This window comes from Carassius auratus, chromosome 22 (assembly GCF_003368295.1).
Source record: "Carassius auratus strain Wakin chromosome 22, ASM336829v1, whole genome shotgun sequence".
NCBI classification, from domain to species: domain Eukaryota; kingdom Metazoa; phylum Chordata; class Actinopteri; order Cypriniformes; family Cyprinidae; genus Carassius; species Carassius auratus.
Window position 1 is genome coordinate 31,151,496 of NC_039264.1, and position 27,530 is coordinate 31,179,025.

Consider the following 27,530-nt stretch of genomic DNA (forward strand, 5'->3'; position numbering starts at 1 on the left):
GGTGTGGAAATTCTGCCATAATAACAAACTGGTGTGTAAAACTCTCAGAAGAATTTTAAATATTTCACATACTACAGCGTTTATGTGATAAGCGCTCGTCGTCACTGCCGTAAACATGGTGGCTTTCTTCGTTCGTGAGGAGGTTTGGTGCAACGGTATCTTTTTTTCTAGGTGGAACTTGGGACGTGGTTGATAGCCTCGCGAGTCAGTATAAAGAAAAAGATGTTAAAATCGCGAAAAAGGTTGTGCGATTTACAGGGATAAGCTAAATAGGGATGACAGGGACTGGTATGTGGACACAATTGGCACTATTAACGGTTTAGATCCATATGAGATTCCCAACAAAGAGTGGAGCACCGACTAAGCACTTTTACATTACAGATATCTTCGGCTACCTTGTTTGTTTTGTGAGCACCTACACTTCAGAATAGTTCCGAAGCTACAAGTCATTGAAGCTACAAGTCTCATGTGCAGTTCACAAATGGATGGGTTCAGGAACTGCAAATCATAGAACCAGCAAACAGTAATAAAGTAGTGCAGTAGTGCGGACAAAGGTAAGCTGTGCTCTACCTAGCTGCTAGCTTAGTAACCGTTAGTGCTAAGTACAATTCACACATGTACTTTTAATTATTTGTTTAAAAAGTGTAGTAAGTAGCTGTAAACCCTCCCATTTTTTTTTTTCCGGGGTTCTCACGTATTTGAGCTCTTTTCCCGCTGTCTCCCCGAGTATTTTCAATATTTAGCCCTTCCATCAGACCTGTCTAGTCTCTGTGCTGTTGTCCTGTTGCTACTCCTTGCCCTTACAGTGAACAGATGTTTTCAAAGCATCGTTTTGCTTACTTGAAAGCAACCTTAGCGTGATGTTGGGCTTTTATAAGATGGTGTGGTTGTTGTGAGAGCACAATTTCATGTCTATCTGTAAGGAAAGTCATGTCAAACCTAGCTTCACAACTCGCTTTTTTAATGCTGCAGTTTTGTAGTAACGTTACAAATTTTTGCTGTCAGCAGGGGGATACAGTAGCAACAGAAAGATGAATGTTGAAATTCTCCCACATTTTGGATGAGTAAACTGGGAAATTTCCATTATTTCCAATGTTCAATGTTGACTTAAGCTGTATAAATTCATATTCAGATGTTATGGTCTCCGTGGTCGCGCCTCCAAGCAGGAAAGCGGTGGAAAGTTAATCCATTCTCATTTTATTTTCCCCATGGCGATTATGTGTTGCGCTATTACACCCCACAATACAGCAACGGTTTACCATGGTTGTAATAGATTTTTAATTAATCAAATTAAGACACACGGATGAGAAGGAGTACGTCTAAACACTGCGCAGTAGTCCGAGTAGCAGTAAAGGAGGCCATCAACATGGCAGCCACGCCAAGTAATGAAGTCACGACGCCCAAGCCCTATAGGAAGAATCACCAACAACTCTGTCTTGTTCGCAAACTACGTTTCCCATAACTCCTCCCTGACCTTCCTGCTGCCGCCCTTTATCTTGCTCTCTCATTGGCTGTAGGTCATTGCCAGTGTATTTTTGAGTCTTACTTCACACAGCGGAATTTTGAATCACAGACAGATCCAGATATTTAGCATGCCAAATATTTCAAATGCATTAGGGATTCTCTCAAATCGTGTCATTTGAGTGAATGAGCACTGATTTACCTCCAATTTTGGGTATTTATCTGCAATTTTGCAAAACCTGTCAGTGAGTGAAAAACAGGGCTAAAATTGTGCAATGTGAACTAAGCATTACCGATACATTTAAGTTATTGGTCTTAATCTGTCATCTGACACTAATTTCCTTAATTATATGACAAACCCTATTTAACTGGCTGTATTCCTCCCATTTTTACTGAGATTGTAATATGGCGGACAGCTTTAAGGTGACTGAAACTCTGCAACAGGAGGTTGTCTAGATGAAGGCCAAAGGGAAGACCAGAAACTGGTCATTTAAAATCTGTGATTTCTCAAGATTTGCAGGTTTAAATTGACATTACTTCATTCATATCCACCAAAAAGGTTGTTCACATAAGACAAATGTGCGAGAAGACAGGATAACGCAGAGAGTTTCTATGGGGAATCGGTTCAGCACTGCAGCTGGAATTGCTTGCAGGTTCAGCACTGAACAGGGTAAGGATCTGTCTCAGCACGTTTAAGAGAAGTCGGACAGAAAACACTCTGCAGTGACCAAGCCATTCATCAGCAGAAATAATTAAAAGGCTAAGCTCACTTTTGCTGAGGAGCATGTTGTATGAAGAGAGGAGAACTGGTCCATGTTCACTTTGATGATCATTTTATTCATGTGGGTCATAAGGGAAACATTTAGTTTGGTGCCAAACTGAGTAAAGACTGAAGCCTGAGTGTGTAAAGAAGTCAGTGAAAGGTGCAGCAGGAAGTCTGATGGTTTTGGGGACTGTTTTGCTGCAGCAGTAGTTCAGGCTCTTGTAGAGCTGCATGTCAGTGTGAATACAAATGTTTATCAGAAGATCTTTCAGCAACATGCAAACTTAAAGTGGGCTCTTCTGAACAGTAAACAACCAACAACCAAAAGTACCCTAGTAACCACATCACAAATTAACATTTACACCTTACTATATGCATAATTGTTAAATTAAGTTCAGTAATTTTAATTTTGGACTTTTTGTCTTTGGGTGTTGTGAAACAGACTGAATTGATGAACAATAAAAATGTTAAAAACTAATAAAAAAACATTGTCAGTTAATAGTATCCAGGACAGGAATGGAAAAAAAAAAACAATCCACCTACAACCACATGCTATTCACAGACAGACTATAGACACCTCATAAACAAACATAAACCACAAACATCCAGTAGTAGACACATTTTCATGCACAAACTCCACTCAACAGATACTGATATGTCTTTATTTACTTTTTGAAGCTGCAAAATAGAATTTTAATGGATGGACAACAAAGTTAACAAAACATTAAAAATAAAGTCATGTGGTTGCATGCACCAAAACTCAACAATAGACTAAATACAGAAGTTTGATCCCACAGCAGGATCTGGTACTTAGAAAAAGTTTGATAATCTTCTCATGGTGAGCGGTGCATACTCTATGTGGTTCACCTCTTTAATGTTCTGTAAAAAACACATCACACAGGATATAGTAATAACAGCTAAATTAGATATGTGGCATTCACTTTGATTTCTTGGAGACTTTATCATAGTAATAAGTACTCAAAGAGTCGATTGTGAGTTTATAATGAATTGGAAAGCCCTAATTGTATGCAAAAAATATAAACATGGTGCAAGCTCAATAGGAGAATTGACCATTTTTCAAATGCATAATTAACAGCAGACATGTGACCCTCTTTGAACAGACCTGTGAACCATGTCTTTGGTTGAACAGTAGCATGTGACGTTCTGACTTCAATGATTCACATGAAGAATTTCACACGAGAAGTTCTAATTTCTAGTTAAGTGGCATCTTGAGCAAAGTGTTCCTGACATCTGACGTCAGTTCTTAACATACTATTGACATAAATTGTGAGGCTTTACTTTGCTGTCAAATAGTTTTACAGCATGTTTCTGCTAAAATAAACAATTGCTACTACCTACTTATATGCATATATGAGAGTTATTCACATTAATGTCAATCTTATGGGTTTTACACATATGAATTGATGCAGTGACTAAATACAGATTAAATTATCTTACCGACTGTGCTTTTCTTTTGATGAACAATGGCTCGGCATAAGTGATCATTTCTTCACAAGTCTGAACTGTTCAAACAATAATAGTTGCATTAAACAACTGCTCAATCATAACTACAGTATATATATTTCTTTACAACACATGTTATTAACATACATAATTTTTTAACACACAAATAAATAAAAAATATCACTGTATTTTTTAAAATGCCTTTTCTTATTGTAATTTTGTCTATTAATTGATTAAAATATTTAGAGTATATTTTTCATATTAGTTGCTTAAAAGCAGTAGAAAACACTTGCCTTTTCTGTCAATTTTCCTACATTTCTTGCAGATGCAGCACATCACGACTGCAGTTACAATCAACAGAGATCCAGCAGCAGCAGAAATCAGCAGTATGTACAATAAAGGTAAGCCCTGATCTGTAATGAACAAAATATGTAGCTGTTTTTCTCCTGATATTCCACCTCCAGAGGTAGAGAGAGACTGATGCTGAGATCAGACACACTGATGCTGGACAATAAACTGTTTCCTTTGTACCAGGAGAGAGTCAAATGACCCACATTCACCACTGAACACAACAATGAACAATTCTGCTGTGAGGATGATGATGATGAAGATGATAGATTTTGTGAAGTATCTCTGGTAAGGTTAGGCATTGGCAGACGAGCTAAAAAATATGAATGAGCAGAATTATAAGAAGTTAATCTCAATAACCAGCTTTTACGGCATAATGGTGAATTACCACAAACAAAGAAAAATGTGACATCCCTTGTTTCCGTTTTAAACTGAAGTATATTCAGATTTTTAATTTAATAAAACAGGAATATGCTTAACAAATTATGTCTTAACTCACCATAGACAGAAACTGAATGATTTATTTTTTTGACACTGAATCTTTCTGTTGAGTTTAACCCCAGTTATCTCTACTTCATAGAGTCCAGTGTGTTGAGTTGTGGTGTTTGTGATGGTCAGAGATCCAGTCTGTCTGTCCAGCTTCAGTCGGTCTCTGAATCTCCCATCAGGAACATCAAATGTTAAGCAGACTCTATAAACTCCGCTGATTTCAGCGATCATAGTTTTTTCAGCTCCAAAATTCCACATTATTTCATCTTCATGTATTTCAGTAAGTTCAGTGTTTAGAGTAACAGAATCTCCCTCCATCACTGACACAGATTCACCAAACACACCTGATGAACAAACAGATTTAACTCAGAATAATAAACTATTTTAGGTTTAGAAAGCCTGAAATCAGTTTGTAACGGCAGCAAAGACACCAAACAAAATTAAAGTCACCATATTGACAGACAGATGTGTGGGAATCAATAATTTGATCTGTTTTATGTCTTAAAATAAATGTGACTTTACATGATACATTCATTGGGTAAACTTTAATTCTGCTATACGCCTTCAATATCGTCATATTTTTATATGTGACTAACTTAAACAGGCTTACTATTTTTCCAAAATTTATAAACCAACATGGAAAATGTATTTGTAACTTACCAATTAGACAACACAAACCGAACAAAACAAGCGTGAGAAACATTTTCGTCAGTTGTGCAGCGGAAAAAAAATTAATTTCTTCAGTTGCTCAGTGACTCTTCTGAATCCTCCCTCAACAGAGTTTGACCACCCTACAGTTCACACACACTCTGAACACGTTATGATCGTATACACACACACACACATACACACAGTATGCATATGTGTGTGTGTGTGCGTGTATCAAAAACAAAAATCTTTATCAAAAAGACATTTAAGTTTTTATTTATTTATTTATTCATTTATTTTTAAGTTTTGCTATTTTTTTTAACATTGATTGTTTCTGGAAAGTAGATTTTGATTGTGTCAGTTGAAAAAGAGAGTGGAAACTTGGATTCGTCATCTTAAATGTAATGATAAATCTTACAGATTTAAAAAATGATTTCATAATCATAAATCTTTTTTTTTTTTTTTTTTTTTTTTTTTTTTTTTTTTTTTGCAAATAAAGAATATCTTCCATCTCTCATTGAGGGTCTTAAGCGTGACACAAGCATCTCAACATTTGAGTCAAATTGAAACCTGGGGTGGTCTCATTTCCTTCAGAAATCTGATTTGATCTGTTGGGTAGACAAGCAGCTCATGCAAGAGAACGAGCTTTTGTTTGATGTGTGTTCAGTTTGTAGGTTAAGAGCTTCTTCCTGTCCTGCTCTCATCAATTTCACAGTCTGACTCTCCTCCTACACAGAACAGCTTTACAGTCACTTAAATGAATCCTAAAATTAATCCAAAAAACTGTCAAATAAGAAATGCTTCGGTTCCTCAATTTATCCTTAATAGATTTTTTTTTTTTTCAATAGATTAATTGTATTAATGTTTTTTAATGATTGGTTACAATGCTGTAACAGATGTGATGAATTACACAGAAGGAAAATTGAAATGTTTCTGAAAAAGTTTTCTAAAGAGGAAAATATGTAATCAGAACTTCGGAGCGAGGTGCAAAGACGGCAAATCATTTGATACAGATCAGAAACGGTGCTGGGGTTGAACTTCGGAGCATGCATCATGAATCATTTGATTAAGTCCAGGTCAGGACTTCAGAACACAAATCATTTGATTCAGATCGGAACTTTTTTTTACATGTTTTTTTTTTTTTTTTTTTTTTTTATAGTACAAAACTTCAAACCATTGAGGCAATACAGTTATAAAAACTAAAACACAAATGGTATATATCCATACAAAAAATAAGCATGGTTTTACTATAGTAAGTTGATGTTGTTGGAAGTCATGGACTAGTGGTTAGAGGGTTAAAGTTGTGGGTTTGCGTCTCAGACAGGCAATACATGACTAAGGTATTATTATTTACAATTATTATTATTATTATTATTATTATTATTATTATTATTATTATTATTATTATTATTATTATTATTATTCATGGATCATGGATGCCCATAACCTGCGCCTTTCCTTTTGGTCTTCTAATGCACCAATAGTTCTAAGAGGCAATATAGTCATGTCGTTTTGGATACATCATTCTCGTCCAAAATGACGTGAAAACCTTGAGCGCTGGACACTCTCATGCGCTGTATGTTTCATTCATACTCGAAGCCAGAGGGCGCTCTCGTACGGAAATCCAAAAGAGACTCATATGATAGAAGTAACTTTTGACGCCAGGAATCATAAACCTGCTTACTGACCTGACTGAGGACGAAGGCGAATGATTTGCAGATCCTCAGCACCACTGACAGACATCTAATCTTGTGAAATGTGTGGTAAGTGCTGCTGCTCCATGTATTAGTGTAATCGCGAATCTCGAAAGTGAAAGTGAAACTAAAAGGGATCGTGCATTCAAATGCAGTGTAGTGGCTCCCTGATGCCCGCAATTTATATACAATGTAATTACCCAATGATACATATATGTATTTTCCTCCCATCTCGTATTTAGTCCCTGGAGTTGGTCAAAAAATATTATATAAGACAAATCATTGGTTATTGTCCAGTCATGTATTTTATTTCTTAGACAATGCAATTTTTTAGACATACGCCAATTAGACGTACATAAATATTATTAGGCCTATCGTTATTATTACTACGTTTGACATTTCTGAACCCCAAACCAACCCCCCCCCCCCCTCTCTCTCTCTCTTCTGAAATGATTGGCACTCCCCTGCCCTGTAACATAACTGAATATAACACTTTAGCTATATGCTGTGTTTTCTTTATCTTTATATTGGGGATCAAATATGTTGTGGCTCCATGTGAATTTTACTAGGTGGGATATACATACATACATATGTGTGTTTGTGTGTTTGTTTATTATAATCCAAGATATCCTTTTTTTGTGTCAATTTCATGTGCTTTACATTTGACAGAAATGCATGTATGTTTCTCAATTAACGTGGTTTTAATATGTTAATAAATGGAAGTGAATGTATTTGTGATGTTTGTTGTGGTTTTAAATACTGAGGGTTTTAAACAAGAAGACGACCTATGGATCTTTTCTTAAAAACATCAATTAGCTTGAAAGAACGATGGTTAAAAAAAACCTGTACACCAGGACATGAACTGATGAAAATACCTTTAATACAATGTGAATCACATAAAAACATCTATTAAATTATTAAAAATGTTATTTACATGTTAGATTCAAACAGTAAGACATTCATCTTTGGAATGGTAGGAACTCCGACCATCAGTTGTTTTCACTTCATTTCTGTATTTAATGCAGCAAGTAATCACACACACACACACAACGTGATGATGTTTTTCGCTGATGTTATTCAAAACCCACCAGATGGCGCCAATAAATAAAAATGATGCCAGTAGAAAGGTGTAAATATGAGTCAAAATTGTACTACTGACCTGCACCTGCAGAACAAAACTGTATTCTGTGTTTAATTGAGTTTTTTATTGTTAGGCCTATATGATTGAATATACAATATTCAATATATTTATTTAATCAGGAGTAGACAGTGATAGAGGCATTTAAACTTGTGAATTAACAGAGTGATTAGCTAAAAATAGAACATTTACAATATTTTCTGAAGCTATGATATACAGTACACACAATTAAACTAAAACAACAAAAAAATACAACATTTCAGACATGAAGAGAGAGTGTTTGCAAAAAAAAAAAAAACACTGATTAAAATCTTTCATGTGACACAAGGGCGACAACAAAACAGACGAAAAACATCCTGGCAGAGATTAGATGTGAACTAAAACATATGAGTCACGGGTCTGTATCAGCTCTTAAATATATTTGATCATTTCAGGCTCACACAAGCTCCTTTCATTTCTGTAAGAAAACACAAACTCAATCAGGAACCTGCTGATGACACAGTTAAAAAAAACATTTCAAAATAAATATATAATACAATATAATTGTGCCTTAATTCACTCAGAATGAATATTAACATGAGTCCAACTTTTATAATTCCTTATTAAAGTTTCTGCAATAGTTTCTGGTTTTTAAAATTGGAACATTTTAATTGATTGTAGCCTATGTATGGTTTAATAATCGAGAGAGAGAGAGAGGTGCTAGACGTCATTTAGCTCTGCAAAGTTAGCGCCACTGCAAAATGGTAGTCCTGTAAGGTAAAATGTAAAACTGTGTTCAGTCTTAGTTGCAGAGTAAAACTGCAAATGTGAACGATATTGTGAACGAGCGTGTATCCATATCGTTTTTCATTCCACTGCGTTACTTTTCCATTGGTTTTGGTTTTATTTATGCTCTGTCAAGCGTGCACGTGATGTTGTCATGTTCACTTATTAAAAGCATCTTCGGGAGTCTTATTTTCTTCTAATACTAAGCTGAAGTGTGTACGGATGATCATTCACATCTGAACATCACTTAGACACTAAAAACAACTCATTGGTGAAAAAAAATCGGACGAGCGCACAATTCTCTAGTTAGTCCCCTCGACCACAGTAAACACGGAAGTGAACCGTTTTAACCTGTTTTTATCAGGCGGCAAGGAAGTCGACCGGAAGTTGAAGTCGGCCGCGTGCCGCCATCTTGTAGCAGAACTTCATTTACGTTAGCATCCCATTGACTCCCATTCATTTTGCCGTCACTTTGACAGCGAATAATCTGAGGCGTTTAAAGACTCCAGTTGTCCATTAATTGTTTCTAAAGAAACACAAAAATGTATAAAAGGCTCCATTACCTTGTAGCTTACTTTATGTTGCCGTAGATTCTGTTTTTGTAAAAAATGGGCTAACGATTGCATCATAACCAGTGACTCTCTGTCGCACAGTAGAGAAATTACCGTATGGACAGGAGGAGAAGCTCGCAGGCAATCTTTTACTGTCTATGAGGCTATCGGGGGGACGTGGAGGTATAAAAAGTCAAAGGAGATAATTAATCAGAATATTTACTCCTGCTCACTCACGCCAAAGAACTCCCCGCTCAAGCTCGCCGTCTCTGCAAGATTAACGATGGCAGTTTGCACGCACAGCTACTAGAACATTTACATCTGTCAGACAGGTTGCTGACGTCATCAAGCTTAGTTCAGAAACGGAAGTGCTAAAAATAGCTAAAAATGGGCTTCACTTGTCTCAATTGAGTTCCAATGGGGTCGCTGTGTCCATTTCTTTTACTGTCTATGGTTTTTATACAGTCTTTGGTTTTAACCCACGATCGAGATAAACTTCTTTCGGAGAAACACAAAGTGTGGTGGAAAACTGAAAGTAATGAGGGAGAAGATGCAATGAATGTTAAAAGTGAATGAGGCTGACGTACCGTGAGTACTTTGAGCAAATAAAGATGATACATGACAATTTGTGAATAAAATAGTATTGTATTGAGGAAAATACAATACTTAACTGTGTGATAATAAATTTAGGTTAATGCACATTGTTTAATTCTTTCATATTTTTAATATTTACAATATGTTTAATATTTACATGCAAACAGTGTAAATAGCATAAAAGCATGCTTTTTTTTCAACTGGTCCTTACTGAAGGTAATATGACTTGTTCGCTATTGGTGGGAACCCCCACAAAAATGTCATATCCGTTTATACGGTGGAAAACAAAGCATTCAATTTAATGCGCAGAGACCTTGTCAGGCGCTTAATCTTTACTTTTTGTGAAGATTTCTATTGATTTTTGCTCAGTGCAGTACCGAAAAGTGTGCGTTCTGTACCTCCAATAAGTAAAAAAAAAAAAAAAAAAACTGATCTGAAGATGTACGTATATGACTGATAACGGACTACTGGAGGAAGCACTACTTAGGCCCAATCCCAATTCAATTTTATACCCCTTCCCCTTCCCCTACCCCTCCGCTTACCCCTTCTCCTTGTCCCTTGAAACAGAGGGTGAAGGGGTAGGGGAGAAAATATTCCCCTAAGGATTGGGACCCCACTACCATGACGTCACACGTCATCATTCGTCGTCTAGCTCTTACAATACACACATATACTGGTGTGCATTAGAGCCTTTAATTATCGTTCTGTATTAATGAGCTGCTTACTGACACACACATGTAAACTCACTCTAAAAAGATAAATGCACAGACTCTAATACACGCAATTTCCCTCTCTCTCTCTCTCTCTCTCGATTAGGCAATATTTGAGAAAATGGTTTAGCGATTTCTAATTATTGGGGGGATTTAGTCTATGGCAGTTATCATCCTGATCAGACATATGCTGTGGCACTATCATGCAGTCTGTAATGATATGACGTTAGCAAATATTAGCAATTTTTTGCTAACATTTCTTTGAGTAACATGACCGTTAATATGAACTCACAATTGAATGTAACATAAAACAAATGATTACTTTTCGTTAAAATCTTTATTTATGCCAAAAAAAGATTATATTTATGTGTCTTTTTATTCACTGTAGCAGCCATGTTGCCGAGATAATTCATACCCCTTCGTTTGAAGTGTGGTCCAGAGAAATCTTCATTTGAAGGGCTATCTGGCCCTTCCCCTTACCCCTACCCCTCCAACCAAAAGACAATCGAGACACCCCTACCCCTTCACGTGAAAGGGGAAGGGCTAAGGGGTAGAATAAGGATTGGGCCTAATACTCTGCAATGATCTGTCTTTAGTCCTGTCCCCTGTACGGGTTACAGTAACCCTCCTTCATATCACAATCAAATAAATCTCACTCCCTAATATTCTGTGATCTCATAATCTGTTAAAACATTTACTTTTATTATTATACACAAATTAGCCATTGTATTACTATAGTAAATGCATTGTAGGCTAGCCAGGTTTTTATTTTATTATTATTATTATTATTATTTTTAGGCGTTTTTATTACCAATTATAGCCTATAACCACAGTTTTACTACAAATAATAAACTATGGTTAGTGTAGCAAAAGTTTTTACCATGGTTTAACTAGTAATATTTTATATAGAAAGGTTCCTGTTATATATTTATTTTACTGCTTGTATTTGTGAAAATGAGTAGGCAGCCGCAGCCAGTGATGGAGTACTCGAGTCCTGGACTCGGACTCGAGTCCGACTCGAGTCACTATTCTTTGGACTCGAGTCCGACTCGAGACTCCATTCTCTGGACTCGTGACTCGACTTGGACTCGTGGACTGATGACTCGTACTTGGACTCGGACTCGGATTTGAGCATTCATCACGTTGTTTTTTACAAATAATATTATAAAAAATGTTTCGTGCCCAAGACCGGCCGGGATCAGACACTGCTACCGCTCGCTCTCTTTGCTTGACAACACACTCACTGACGTCACTCACTTTACTTTTTTTCCAAAGCGCTCGGGCACTTGCGGGAAAGGATGAAGCTGATTGGTTAGTTCTTGTCACATGACCCGCGGTGCGCTTGTGGCATTCTGAAAAGTTGAGATGTTTTTAACTCGTTGCGCGTTGCGGACGCGCCTGGATGCTTCCATTATGAGCGCGCATACGCTTCCATTATGAGCGTGCATACTGCGCGCCTACATTGGAAATAACGAACATGAGCGTTACACACACACACACACACACACACATTCACTTGAACACATACAATCACACTCACGCTAAATCACTCGTCAATGAGCGTGAGAGAGCGTTTGTGTGTGACAGACGCTCTCTCTCTCTCTCTCTCTCTCTCTCTCTCTCTCTCTCTCTTTCTCTCTCACACACACACATACACACACACAAACACACACACAGTCATTGTAATATGCACGTTTCTTTTTTTCGCCGAGTGTATTTCTGTAATACAGTGTTAAAGGATTAGTTCACACAAAAAATGAAAATTTCCTAATCATTTACTCCTCCCAATGCCATCCAGGATATCTATGGCGTTTTTTCTTAAATTAAGTTTTTTAAGGAAAACATTTAATGATGTTTTCTTCATATAGCTAATGGACTTCAATGCCTACCAACTGTTGGTTGCTATTGTTTCCTCAAAAAACAAAAAAAACAAAAAATCCAATACGGGACTCGAGACTCGACTCGGACTCGAACTCTGGTAATGGTGACTCGACTTGGACTCGACTCGGACTCTTCTTTGGTGACTCGGACTTGGACTCGGACTCGAACACTGAGACTCGAGACTCAACTTGGACTCGACAGTTGGTGACTCGACTACAACACTGGCCGCAGCACACACCACACAAATTAACGCTGCTTATTTCAAGGCACAGTGGACCTAAATGTTAACTGTTTTGGCAATGTTACAATATTTTAAATACATACATAATGAACTACGACGGGCTTTTACTCAAGTCTTTATCACTTTATTAAAATTAAGCAAAACAAAACATCAAATGTTTACTTTTCACAAGGCTTGTAGTAAGTGCCTCTTGCTCCATTAAGTAACGTTAACAGAAAATGTCGGGAAACAACACCTTTGTCCATTCTGTCGAAGTTTGTCCAGTCACAGATACCGTACAGACAGTCCGACCCAGTACGGCTCAGTTTTTATTCGTATGTTGCTCTGTCGAGTGGCAGAAATGATTCTACACCATGCTTTTCCAATGAGGGGGAAAAGGACTGTTATCCCCCACACTGACTCCGCCCACACAGCTATGACAGGACACCGAACAAGTCATGATCAAACCTGACCACCCACATCTGTTCACTGTCTGTCATATTACATACAAAACTTCAATCATCAAGCTTTAATCAACACGCTGCAACATCATCTTACAAATCAGTCATGAATGATCTTACCGTTTTTCATGGTCTTGGTTTAGGCAGTGTTTGGTATATATCGTTGATCATGACTGCATTAACAGTAATCACAGTCATGTTAAAACATCAAGCTTTCAATCAAGAAGTTAATATTTCAGCATCAGTATTAATTACTTACATTTCTGACCTATTTTCCTTTGTTTCCAGCAGAAGCAGCACCACAAGACTGCAGCTACGATCAACAGAGATCCAGCAGCAGCAGAAATCAGCACGATGTACAGTAAAGGTAAGCCCTGATCTGTAATGAACAAAATGAGCCATTAGTGTGAGTGAATCTGTCCACTATCATACAACAGCACTGTATTACTGAGAGGAAACATTAATGTCAATGCTGCTGTACCTGAACGTGTGTGACAGAACTGACAGATGTCCAGATGTGTGGTCTGATTAGTGAATAATTGACAGAGTTTGCTGATGTCCAGATGTGTGGTCAGGTTTGTGATGGGATTGTTGATCACACAGCTGTAGCTGTTTTTCTCCTGATATTCCACCTCCAGAGGTAGAGAGAGACTGATGCTGAGATCAGACACACTGATGCTGGACAATAAACTGTTTCCTTTGTACCAGGAGAGAGTCACATGACTCACATTCACCACTGAACACAACAATGAACAATTCTGCTGTGATGAAGATGATGATGATGATGATGAACAGTTTGAAGAGTTACTGCTGATGACAGGAACAGGAAGACGAGCTGAAAACATGAGAGAATAACCAAAAACTCGGGTAAATCTCATCAACAATCTTATTTTTTGTGTTTATGTCAGTTCAAACTATAAAATGAGGAAACACTTCAGTAGTTCTAATAATATTCTGGTTCCAGTAAAACCAGAAGCTACAAGTTAAACTCAATTGACAGAATTTGTAGCATTGAAGGTCACAAATAATCTCTGCTTACCGTAGACAGAAACATTGAATGTTTTTGATGTCAGTTTAGCTCCACTCATCTCTACTATATAGACTCCTGCGTGTTGAGTTGTGATGTTTGTGATGGTCAGAGATCCAGTCTGTCTGTCCAGCTTCAGTCTGTCTCTGAATCTCCCGTCAGGAACATCAAATGTGGAGAAGTTTTGATGTTGTTTTTTAATTTTACCTATAGAAGAATTGTATGATCCAAATCTCCAAATGATGTCGTCAGCTTGTTGTACTTCAGTAACATCAGTTTTCAAAGTAACAGAATCTCCCTCCATCACTGACACTGATTCACCAAACACACCTGATGAACAAACAGATTTTACACTGATTAAAGCCTCTGGTGGTTTGTAGTTTGTAACTAAATGTGAATTATAAAACATTCAGAACAGCAGAACATTCAGCTGTAGTGCACAATGTATGAAGATACAAAGTCAATTATGACATTAAAAAATAATCTTGATATTGATAATGCCTCTGTATTTTGTACATGGGAGATTTAATTCAGTAGATAGACAAGTTACTAAAATATTTGTAAAATAATTTTTAAATAGGTTTTGTGTTTGTAAACATTTCAATAAAAGTTACATTCACTATATCAATGTCCATTATTTCCCATGACATTTGTGAAGAATGTTACTGATATTAAAGCCACAAAAACAAACAAACATAAATTTAAGACTTACCAATCAAATGCCACCAACACAAACAGAACAAAACAAACACGTGAAACATTTTCTTTAGTTGAGAAAAGTCTGATCTAAAACACTTGAGCTGTTCATCGTCTGAATCCTCCCACGAAAGCGGTTGACCCTCCTATAGGGGTGGAATCAATGAGATCTGTGCGAGTTATGTGTGGTTATAAATAAATGCTCAACTGGCTCTTTTTAAGACTATATACATTCTTCGTTATATCATTTAACAATGAACATTTTCAAAGGAAGATATTTTAAAGAATGTTGGTAACCAAACAGTTGCTGGTAGCCATTGGTTTCCATAGTACTTTTTTTTAACTATGGGAGTAAAAAAATAATAATAATAAAATAAAAATAAAAAATAATAATAATAAAAATATTTTTATATATAGTGTTTATGAGAAGAAGGAAATTCATACAAGTTTGGAGGGTGGGTAAATTGTTATTATTATGTTATAATTTTATTTTTTGGGTGGGCTATTCCTTTAATAAAGTCTGCCATCTCAAACTGTGGAACCAGCAGCTCATCTTCTGAGTCAGACTGAAACCTGTGATCAGTTTTTTTTAGAAATGTGGTTTGATCTGTTAGATGAACAGACCATTTAGTGTGTGCATATTTAGATTGTAAGGGAAGATTTTATTCCTGTTCTGCTTTTTATAAATGCATTTATGACTTCAAGGTTAGACTATTGTAATGCTTTATTGGGTGGTTGTTCTGCACGCTTAGTAAACAAACTACAGCTAGTCCAAAATGCAGCAGCAAGAGTTCTTACTAGAACCAGGAAGTATGGCGTTATTAGCCTGGTCCTGTCAACGCTGCACTGGCTCCCTATCAAACATTGTATATATTTTAAAATATTGCTTTTTACTTATAAAGCCCTGAATGGTTTAGCACCTCAGTATTTGAATGAGCTCCTTTTACATTATAATCCTCTACATCCGCAGCATTCTCATAACTCAGGCAATTTGATAATACCTAGAATATCAAAATCAACTGCGGGCGGCAGATCCTTTTCTTATTTGGCGCCTAAACTCTGGAATAACTTACCTAACATTGTTCGGGAGGCAGACACACTCTTGCAGTTTAAATCTAGATTAAAGACCCATCTCTTTAACCTGGCATACACATAACATACTAATATGCTTTTAATATCCAAATCCGTTAAAGGATTTTTAGGCTGCATTAATTAGGTAAACCGGAACCGGGAACATTTCCCATAACACCCCATGTACATCATTAGAAGAGTGGCATCTACGCTAATATTAGTCTGTTTCCCTCTTATTCAGAGGTCACTGTAGTTTTTTCTCCATTCTGTCACGGATGGAGTTTCGGTTCCTTGCCGCTGTCGCCTCTGGCTTGCTTAGTTGGGGTCACTTCATTTACAGCGATATCGTTGACTTGATTGCAAATGATTGCACAGACACTGTTTAAACTGAACTGAGATGGCATCATTGAATTCAATGATGAACTGCCTTTAACTGTCATTTTGCATTACTGACACACTGTTTTCCTAATTAATGTTGTTCAGTTGCTTTGACACAATCTGTTTTGTTTAAAGGGCTATATAAATAAAGTTGACTTAACTTGACTTGACTATAAATCTCATATCCTCAAAACATGTCTTAATTATTAAATGTTGAATCCTTAATAAACAGTCAAATCGGAGACAGGGCTAGGTTTTTTTTTTTCTTTCAGTATTTTGTTTTACTGTAACTAACAATCTAGAATTTTCATTTGTCTTTGATGACATTCACAGACTGACAGCTAAACAAAACACTAAGTAACACAGATGCTTTACCAGCTTCTATAAGCAATTAATGACAGAAATGCAATGTTGGTCACTGCAGTAGCAGAAGCAATCATAAATAAGTTGAAATAAAAACATATATTTTAGAATGACAATTTATAAATAACTTGATATGCACACGCATACTTGGTCCAAACAGAGTTGGCTGTCATTTCTTCTTCTGAATCAGTTATGTCATTTTTTTTTTTTTTTAAATTAAGTACTTCCTTTCTATTTTAGGTCATATTTTCCTGTTCTTTGCCTTTACTGCTGCAGTTGGCACGTCAAATACCAGAAAGCAGAACAAGTAGGTGAACTGAATTATTATTTTTTTAATAATATTTTATATAGTTTATTTTTGTATGTATATATTCTCTCTCTCTCTCTCGCTCTCTCTCTCTCTCTATTTATATATATATATATATATATATATATATATATATATATATATATATATTAGGGGTGTAACGATACGCGTATTCGTATTGAACCGTTCGGTACGATGCTTTCGGTTCGGTACGCGGTACGCATTATGTATACCGAACGGTTCGTTGGAGTAATTAATTATATTTGAAAAAAAAAAAAAAGAGAGAGAGAGAAATATAATGATATGCGTTCAACAAGGTAGCCCAATAACCCAAACAACGCAACAGGCAACGCCCCTGACACTCCCGAAGAAGAAAAAAACACCAACTTATATGTTTATGTTTGGCTATTCAGTCAGGCGCTCGCTCACTCAGTACGCGCTGCAGGCTCGTTGCAAAATAGCCAATGCGTTTAACAGACTAGAAATGAGAAGATCCTCCAATAACCAACAGGTCTGGTGTTTGGGTGCACTTTGGATTCCCTTTAAGCTATAATGGTGATGGCAAGAGAGTGGTGGATAAAAAAACAACGGTATGTCGCATCTGCAACATGACAGGGTACACCAGCGGGAATACAAAAAAAAAAAAAAAGAAAAAAAAAACACCAGCGGGAATATCTGGGATATATGTGTCAGTACTATTTGGGAAAAGACGAAAAAAAGGAGAAGCACGCACGCAACAAACCATCCCTGCAGCATTTAGACACTGGTATTATAGCTTACAGGGAATCCAAAGTGCACCCAAACACCAGACCTGTTGGTTATTTTAGGATCTTATATTTCTGGTCTGTTAAATGCATTCGACATTTTGCAACGAGCCTTCAGCGCGTGCTGAGTGAGCGAGCGCCTTAGGGGCCGTTCACATGTCGCGCCTAAAAATGCATGGAAAACGCTAAGCGCGTCTTTCTCCTCCTTTCCAAAGCGCTCGGGCAGAAGCGCTCATGAGGCGTCTGTCTTTGCTAAGCAACAATGACGTGCTCTCTCCACGCGGAAATTTCAGCGAAGGATAAATGGATTTGCAGCTCTAAAAATCGCTTGCAGTAGCTCTGCTACTAAATTTATTTCAAAATGGCAATCCATATACAGCTATGATCAGCTGTTCCTTCATCTTGGCTGAGTTTTCAACGTTGTTACGGGAAAGGACGAAGCTGATTGGTTAGTTCTTGTCACATGACCCGCGGTGCGCTTGCAGCATTCTGAAAAGTTGAGATGTTTTTACATTTTGCTGTATCTAAAACGTACCGAACCGAACCGAACCGAACCGTGACATCAGTGTATCGTATCGAACCGAACCGTGAATTTTGTGAACCGTTACACCCCTAATATATATATATATATATTTGTGTGTGTGTGTGTGCAATGGTGCGGGAAGGGGGGTGCTGCGGGGGCTGCAGCCCCCCCCCCTGCCCCTCCTTGTTAGTGCGTCCGCCTCCCATCGGAGACCCGGGTTCGAGCCCCGCTCGGAGCGAGTCGTTGCTGCTGTTGCTCTCGTTCAGTTTCAGCCTCTGGATCTGATTTTGGATCATAAATAAACGGCTGAATCTGACTGTTAGCCATGGTTTATTTTGGATGATGGTTTTTTCCTCAAGGTAATGTCACAGCTTCCAAACGCTCTCAACGCAAAAACCTACTGGCGCTCGTGATTCTTTAGCTCCGTTCACTAGTGATCGACCGATGTATCTGTTTACCGATATTTTTCCCGATATTTAAGCATTTTTCCATAATCGGGTATCGGTTTTGTAATATCGGATTCGCCGATTTACGGCGCCATCTTGTGGCCGTTTTGAGATTTCCGCCATTGCAGCCCGGGTGTCTGAGGAGATCAGTCAAAAACAACTCAGTGCACAGGTAAATATATGTTCTACTTGGTTTGCTTTAATTAATCAACTTTATTTAACATAACAGACATGCACAAATGAGATCTGAGACATAAATTCCTGATATAGTTAATTTATGCAGCTTGTTTCTAAACAATTGAGACGAACTCATTGAGTCACGTAGTGTAATTCATCATGTCCTGCCCCAATAAAGACGTATCTTTACATGAATTAAATAAAACAGACATGAATGAGTGCATGTTGAAAATAAAAGCGTTGAATTTAATTCTCTATCTGTTGTATTTGCTCACCATTAGTCTAGAAGAGAAAGTTTGTTCATATTGCTTAGCAACTGACGGATGATCTGGAGGCTTAAGCACGGCGACTGAATGAAACCTTTGACAAGATTATCTTGTTTAAACACCCTAGATTATATTATCATTTACTACATAACAATTATTTCGCTAATACACATATAAATATAGCCTACCGCTTTGTGGAAATTAATTATTTATTATCTCCATGCGCGATCGCGGTTGATTAAGTTATAGTCAAACAGCACTTTGTCAGATGGCATTTCATGATTTAACGTTAGATTAAATTTAGATCATAAAATGCCAACTGACAAGTGCTGTTTAACTTTATATAGTCTCGGGAAAAAAAGTTCGTTCATATTGCTCAGCACCTGACTGGGTTGATGATCAGGAAGCCTCAAGCAATGCCACTGAATGAAACTTTTGACAAGATTATCTTGTTTAAACACCCTAGATTATATTATCATTTACTACATAACAATTATTTAGCTAATACACATATAGGCTACATATACCGCTTTGTGGAAATTAATTATTTATTATCTCCATGCGCGATCGCGGTTGATTAAGTTATAGTCAAACAGCACTTTGTCAGATGGCATTTCATGATCTAACGTTAGATTGAATCTAGATCATAAAATGCCAACTGACAAGTGCTGTTTAACTTTATATAGTCTCGGGAAAAAAAAGTTCGTTCATATTGCTCAGCACCTGACTGGGTTGATGATCAGGAAGCCTCAAGCACGGCCACTGCATGACATTTTTGAAGGAAGCAGGCTTACAGGGCAGAATGCTGAAAGACTCTGTTTTCTACACTAAAACCTAGTTCTGCTTAGCTGGGAGTAAATGGCTATGCACTCCTATATAGCCCTCCCGCCCCCACCAATATGTTAGAATCATTTTTGTGCTTTATTTTTTTACCTGTTTTTATTTTTTTACCTCATCAAAGCTTTTATTTTAAAACAAAGACACTTAGTAACAGTGCGCTTAAATTTTTTGGACTCAGACCTCTCTATTTATTTGTGTATTATAGAATGTTTTTTTTTTTTTGTATGCAAGGGGGGAGTGATTGTTATAAATAAAATGTTTTTTTCAGCTCATTTGTGTTGTAATAATTGTCAGAAACAGAAGTATAACAGTAAATAAATATCGGTTCTGCATATCGGTTATCGGGTAAATAAACATACAAATAATCGGTATCGGTATCGGTTATAAAAAACCAATATCGGTCGATCACTACCGTTCACACGTCACGCCTCCAGCCGGTCGTGTTTTTCCAGGAAAAATCAGTACAGACTATCTTTCTCATATGAATATAATAAAACTAAAGACTTTTTGGAGTTATGAAGGGTGCAGTACTACTCTATAGGTACTCAAGATTAACAGGATATTGAGTGAAAACGAGCATTTCACCCCCCCTTTAAGCAGTTTTACTCACCGCCTGCGGTTCCAACACACGATCGTGACCCTTTTTCTTGGGATTGCATCATCCTTAAGAAATAAACGATAAGCAAATCCGTCGTCAAACTGGGCCTTTTTTGTAAAACAAGCATCTTCGAAATGCAGGGGAACAAACAAAAACACTTGCACAACTGTAAAAAAAAAAAACACTTGCACAACTGTATTTTTGCTCTGTAAAAATAAACTCCATCCACTGGTCCCTTAATGCTGTTTTTTCTTTGGTAATCTGTGCAGGGTTGTCTTGCCCTGGCAACCAAAAACACACTCCTTTTGTGACATTTTGCGACACTCTCGCTCTGATCAGTGAATGTCTGTTGTGCTCTCAGTGCTCTGCTATATGGGAGCGCGCGCTGTTCCGGCAGAAGTGCCCTTAGCACCCATATAAAGGAAATTCCGCTCCATCTAACGTCACACAGAGCCATACTCGAAAAAAACTTTCCGGAGTATTTTTGGAACAGAAATACTCCTTCAAACGTACAACTTAATTTTTTAAACTTTGTCCATGTTTAGCATGGGAATCCAACTCTTTAACAGTGTAAAAAACTCAGTATGCATGAAATAGCATTTCACCCCCCCCCCCTTTAAAAACGTGAAAAAAATAAAAAATAGACATAACAATGTGTTTAATGTGGGATTAAGATATAGTGTATAATATATAAACTAATGATTAATTATTTTAATATTTCGTTGATAAAAGACTAACCTACACTGTAAAAAATTGCTGTAGTTTCTACAGCAAAATTTTACAGAATTTTACTGTATAAACATTTTACAAGGTGCAGCTGTAATTCGCAATGCATTATGGGTCAAATAAGGTTTTACAGTTGTTAACAGTATATTTCCACGTCAACTGTAATTCATTTACAAGAAGCAGATGTTTCCTACACTAACTTACTGTAGTGTGGCATTATGGGATTGCGCGCATCATTCAAATTCAGAAACCCAGCCGACTGGAGCAGCCCGAGAACGATTGAAGATAAGATGCTTTATTCATAATTCCTGGTAAGTTCACTTAATTATACTTAAGAAATATAACCTTTTATATGTATTTAAGTTACTTTATAAGCGATTTCATGTCACAATAGCCTCCTATCCTGACATTTAGTGGCCTTGGTAACTTCTGTGCAGTAAACTGGGCATTGCTATCATAGCATAGTTACGCCAAATGTTCGATTATTGGAAGTAAAATGTTCTTATTGAGAGCATTTAAAAGTAGTGTTTACCTAATGTGAACAATTGTCATAGTAACTAAGGTTAATATCTATCTAAATAACTGACGAACAGCAACATTTGAAATTTCATTCGTTTATATGTGTTCAAATGTCCCATATTGACTCGACGCCTTACTATAATAAGTGAAAGAGATCTTTATATGCCCGACTGGACAAGTTAGCCTGATTAAAAAAGAAAAAAGAAAGAAGGAAAAAAAAAAAAGAAACACGAGAAGCATCGAAACACGAGAATGATTATGATTATATTAACGTTTCGTTCAACATCAAAACAAGCTTAACAGCACACATAAACTCACAGAAAATACATGAGGTAAATGTTCAACTGTTGAGTTTATTCATAACATATGATATAAGAAGCATCACAAGTGATTGAGCTGTTTTGCTGAGTATCACGATTGCAAATACATAGTTCAATAAACAATTAGTTAACAAGTTACTTACTTTTTTAGACACAATATTAACTGTTGTTGTATTTCCCAGACGAATATAGTTCCAAACAAAGACCAAAGCAAAACTATTTTGCTCATTCTCCGATCAAAACTCTCCAAACTTGAGCTAAATGAATCATCTTTGTTGAACGGATCAGTTCAATGAATGACTCAGTTGATTCCCTCATTAAGTTATTTACTGCCACCTAATGGCGGATTAGTTTCAGGTTTAATAAGCAGCATTGCATTTTTCCAACATTTATTAATTGTATTTTCAAATTTCATATAATTTTGCACTGTTAATTATTTAATTTGATTGGTGGTACAGTCCTACAATGTAATATTACAATTTATAATTATAAATTATATAATTTATAATAGTTTGTTTATTTTAATATATATGCCTTTTGGGGTGTTAATTTTGGTCTCATTTACAGTACATAATGCTTTAAAGAAATCACAAGATTATTTTCTTTATGTCTTTTAGGTGCAAAGTATAGCAGCTGATGTGAAGAAATGTTCGATGCTTCAAGACTCTGAAGCTGATTTTATTAGGTAATATATTAATTATTTAAATAATTTGATAAACTTGTAATTTAGATTACATTTTATATTGAAATACTGCATTGTAGGTTACATTATTGCATATATTTATTCATTTCAGGTCCACCCAGTGGCTTTTGACTATTTGAGGGTCAGATGGTTGTGAATTCACACCTCAACATTGTGCGTCCCGGGAGCAGGCATCTTTTGCACACATTAATTTTTTCAAAGGTAACAAGTTTTACTTAAGTAATTTCATTCGCAAAAAAGGTTACTTATTCAAAATGAAAAGTAGTCATTCATCACCGTTAACTGTTAGTGTCGTTCCAAACCGTAAAAGCTATGTTCATCTTCGGAACACAATTTAAGATATTTCAGATGAGAACCGGGAGGCTTGCGTCTGTCCCACTGACTGCCAAACAATTAATGTCTAAGCCCAGAAAAGTATGAAAAGGATTGTCAGAATAGTCCATCTGCCATCAGTGGTTCAACTGTAATTTTACAAAGCTACAAGAATAATTTTTTTATGCAAAGAAAACAAAAAGAACAACTTTATTCAACAAAGTCGTTATCATAGCTGTTTTCGTTCAAATCCAAGCGTAAATAAACATAGAAAGCGTGTCCATGTGACCCAGCTGACACAGAACAGGCTATGAAGTGTGTGTCCAACAGATACTATCCAAAAATGGCACTACACTGACGCAGAGGAGGTGAATTGTTGAATAAATCGTTATTTTTGTTTTCTTTGCATACAAAAAATATTGTCGTCAGTTCATAACGTTACTGTTGAACCACTGATGGACTATTCTGATGATGTCTTTCATACTTTTCTGGGCTTTGACAGTGGTATTTACTGGAGAGTCTATGGGACAGTCACAATCTTCCCAGTTGCATTCAGAATATCTTAAATTGTGTTCAGAAGACGAACAAAGCTTTTACGGGTTTGGAACGACATGGAGGTAAGTGATTAATGGCAAGATTTTCATTTTGGGGTGGAGTAACCTTTTAAGTACTGGTAAATGCTGATTGTATTGTATAAGTGGCATATTGACATTTATTTTATTGACATCTAGTTTCATTTGATACATAACTTTATCCTGATGCTTTTGCTTGTTTTTATGTGCAGATGTTTTCTTGGAATCACAACACTCACTGGATACAAGACGGACACATAGAGGCAAAACAAGAGGGACAACCCTCATGTGTGCTCATCTCAGAAAGTTGATGGACTTTCAGTATGTATTTATTAAATTGTCTTTTGCAGGAATATTTTTAATTTAATAGAACATAAGCTCAAACAACAGAATTTGTGATTTATTGTTGATTCCAGCATTTTATTTGAATCCTTTCCTTTAAAACATTTTTTTTTTCATTTTTAAATGTTTAAATAAATTATACAAATTCTGTTGATCGACTTTCATTTTTATAGAAAGTTAATGTTCTACTCTGAATGTGTCTTTTTTTTAAGTTATTTGTGATGCTATGCTATTTATATGATAATATTTAACTGTTGAAAGACTGAAAATATTATTTTACCAGTAAAAGCCTTGCAATGTCTTTCTGCCAGTTTTAATAAATACTTATTTGCAGCATAATTGACTTGGTTTTCATTCATTTGTAAATGTATTAAGATAGAGCTCATGATAATGCATTTATATCAGTATTTTATAGTTTACTGTTAAAATTATTCTTTAAAGCAGTTTCATTGTTAAATTATTACAACATCATATTGTATTTAGGGGTATTTACATGATTTTATTGGCAACTTTTGTTGCCAGCTAAATACTGTAATTTAATGAAATTACAAAAAAATGCTGTAAAATATATTTACAGGACTTTGTTGGCAACTTTTTTGCCAGGTAAATACTGTACTTTAGTGAATTTACAAAATATTGCTGTAAAATAAACTACTTGTAAAATTCAATGTTACTGTAAAAAATACTACAAACTACTGTATTTCACATACAGCAATTAACTGTAATTTGCTTTGCAGTAATATCCTGTAATCCATTTTACAGCAATTAACATCATTTTTACAGGATTTTATTGGCAACTTTTTTGCCAGTAAAATCCTGTAAATTCTACAGTACATTTTTTACAGTGTAGCCTCCTCAGGAATACTTCCGTCACCTCACACTTGTTTGGTCATGGCTAGCAATAAGCAGCAGAAACGTATTTCTGACTTTTTTTCGGGTAACACAGTTAAGAAAAGTAAAAATAATGATGGGAATTCTTCTCAAACAAAGGATGTCATGACCATTCCTGTTCTCAGTGGCGTTTTCTCCCTGAAGCCAAGGGAAGCCATCTCTTCCGACAATCACTATTATTGTAAATAAAATAATTATTTGACTTGTGACTTGGCCTCTCATTTCTATGGAGAAAATGAAATAAATGTAGAATTTGTCATGCTTTGTTCCGATCAGAATAATGGGCGTTTACTAGCCGCTCTCAAGCGCACGACCGCATGCATAATTTTGCCACAAAGAACCGGCTAAAGAAATGATTATGAATTTGTCAAAAATAGCAAGGAGACATTTAATTGTTTATTAATAAAATGGTGTTTTCTGTGTCGCTGCAAAGACGATGCGGACTCACCATGAACACCAGTGAGAAATGCACATTTCATATGGATTAGGCCTACATATTCAGAGAGTAGCCTATTTCTTTTCGTTTTTAATATTTTAGTTTAAAAGTAGACATTTTTAAGCTTTCTATAATAGATAGCCTATATTTCTCAAAACTGTCTGTGAGGCACAAGCTGAGTTTCTGCGCCCTCCAGTTCACGTGCAATACAAGTGATGTGCCAGCACCTTATTACATTGTCTGCTAATATATTTGCTTGTTTATTAAATACAGGCAATGGGTTGATAAAATATTGATCAAAATTAAGATACAATTTATACAAAACGAAAATCTTTTAAACAGAGTCTTTCTACAAAACAAAACTCAATAAAGTGGTCAAAATAATGTCTTATCCACTCCATATCTCATAGGCTATTGCGCATGATTTATCATATCTTTCTCATGCTGCATGCTCACTTTCATAATAAACATTGATTAAATAAATCAAAAAATTACATTAGCCTATAATATTTAAACAAATATGAAACCAAATGTGTTTTCTTTAATGGCTACAACACATAGCCTAAACAGTACAGAGATTTTTTTTTTTTTTTTTTTTTATTAAACTTCGAAGTACAAGTACATCAAGCAAAATCTTTGTGTATAAAACAGTAACAATCACGCCAGGGGAGAAGACTAGTAGAGAAATTTCATGTCGTCAGTCACAACATAATGACGTCACATATTTTCCAACCCAGCCCTCAGCCCACCCCCCCCCCCCCCGCATGAAACAGCTTCCAGCGCGCCTGTGTGTGTGTGTGTGTGTAATTAATAGCCATGAGATTAATAAATAAAGATGCTAATTGACAATTTGGATAGACATGTCCCACTTCATTGCTGTTGCTATGTCTGACAAGCCATGATGAAAAATACATCACAGAACAAAGAGGAAACTGGCAGCACACCAGCAGGCATGATAGAGCAGGTTACTCTAGGTATGAAATTAAGTCTCATCTTTCAAAGTTTGTCATTTTTTAAGAAACTTGAACAATGAATACCATTTTGTGGCTCCATTCACTATCATTATTATGAATCTACATTCCCTCCAGAAGTCTGAGATCTACTAGTGAGAAACACCTTGTGGTGCCATCATAGAAAGGCACAACATCACATTCCAGAACATTCTCGTTCACCGTTCCTGGCTGGTGGGGTGATCTTCCCAATCCTATCCAGATTGCTGATTCCCGACAATTTTCAAGTGACATCTGAAAACTCATCTCTTTCATCATTCCTAACGTCATCTTTAAAAAAAAACCACACCTTTGCTTGACTTTACTTATTCTCCTGTCTAGCTCGTACTATTTGAAAAATCCCTGAAACTTGGTATTATCAGTACTTCCTGTGTCTGTTTACCTCTTTAATGCGAATCGTTTGATGTATTCCCCAATTGTATATTGCTTTGGATAAAAGGGTCTGCTAAATGAATAAATCTAAATGTAAACATCTTTAATGTGTTGGGAAAGATTGCTGTAACGCCTGAATTGCGGAGAGATGGCAATATACACAATTTTTCAAGTTCAGGTCGACTAATATTAATCTACTACTTTCTGGTTTGTTTGACAAAAATGGCAGATTCTGTATTATGATTGGTCAGATTGCTCGTCAATCAAACTCCCAGCGGGAATAGCAGTCAGAGTGTGCAGTTACAAAATCTACCATCAGGTGCACATTTCTTTTTTCAAGGTCTTTCTCTACTACTGAAAATGACATGACAAACAGCCAAGTATGGTGACCATACTCAGAATTCATGCTCTGCATTTAACCCATCCAAAGTGCACACACACAGCAGTGAACACACACCCAGAGTAGTGGGCGGCTATTTACACTGCAGTGCCCAGGGAGCAGTTGGGGCCCGAGACTCAAACCCACAACCCTAGAGTTAGGAGTCATACTCTCTAACCACTAGACCACGACTTCCCCACTACTCTCCTATGTCGGTGAAAGATTTCTAATGTTTAGGCTACATGATAATGTTATTTTTCAGCTTGCAGGTAGAAATTTAAATGTTCATATTGTAATTCCAAAAG

The 27,530-nt window shown here is 36.4% G+C and overlaps 1 protein-coding gene and 2 long non-coding RNA genes across 6 annotated transcripts in view; 2 read left to right on the plus strand and 1 right to left on the minus strand.

The window, feature by feature from the left end:
- LOC113040362 (uncharacterized) overlaps nucleotides 1-27,530 on the plus strand; it is an 88,829-nt gene that overhangs the window by 47,857 nt on the left and 13,442 nt on the right. The gene's annotated exons all lie outside the window — the stretch shown is intronic.
- On the plus strand, nucleotides 6,765-27,041 carry LOC113040370 (uncharacterized). Its single transcript, XR_003275207.1, has 5 exons — nucleotides 6,765-6,936; nucleotides 13,476-13,554; nucleotides 16,963-17,029; nucleotides 26,323-26,438; nucleotides 26,553-27,041. It is a non-coding gene; the product is annotated as an uncharacterized LOC113040370 (long non-coding RNA).
- Nucleotides 12,883-13,721, minus strand: LOC113040369 (uncharacterized). 2 transcript variants are annotated; one of them, XR_003275206.1, is made up of 4 exons: nucleotides 13,669-13,721; nucleotides 13,456-13,566; nucleotides 13,308-13,360; nucleotides 12,883-13,219 (listed from the first exon to the last, which is right to left on the minus strand). It is a non-coding gene; the product is annotated as an uncharacterized LOC113040369 (long non-coding RNA). The 2 variants fall into 2 exon arrangements; XR_003275205.1 differs by having other exon boundaries at nucleotides 13,447-13,566.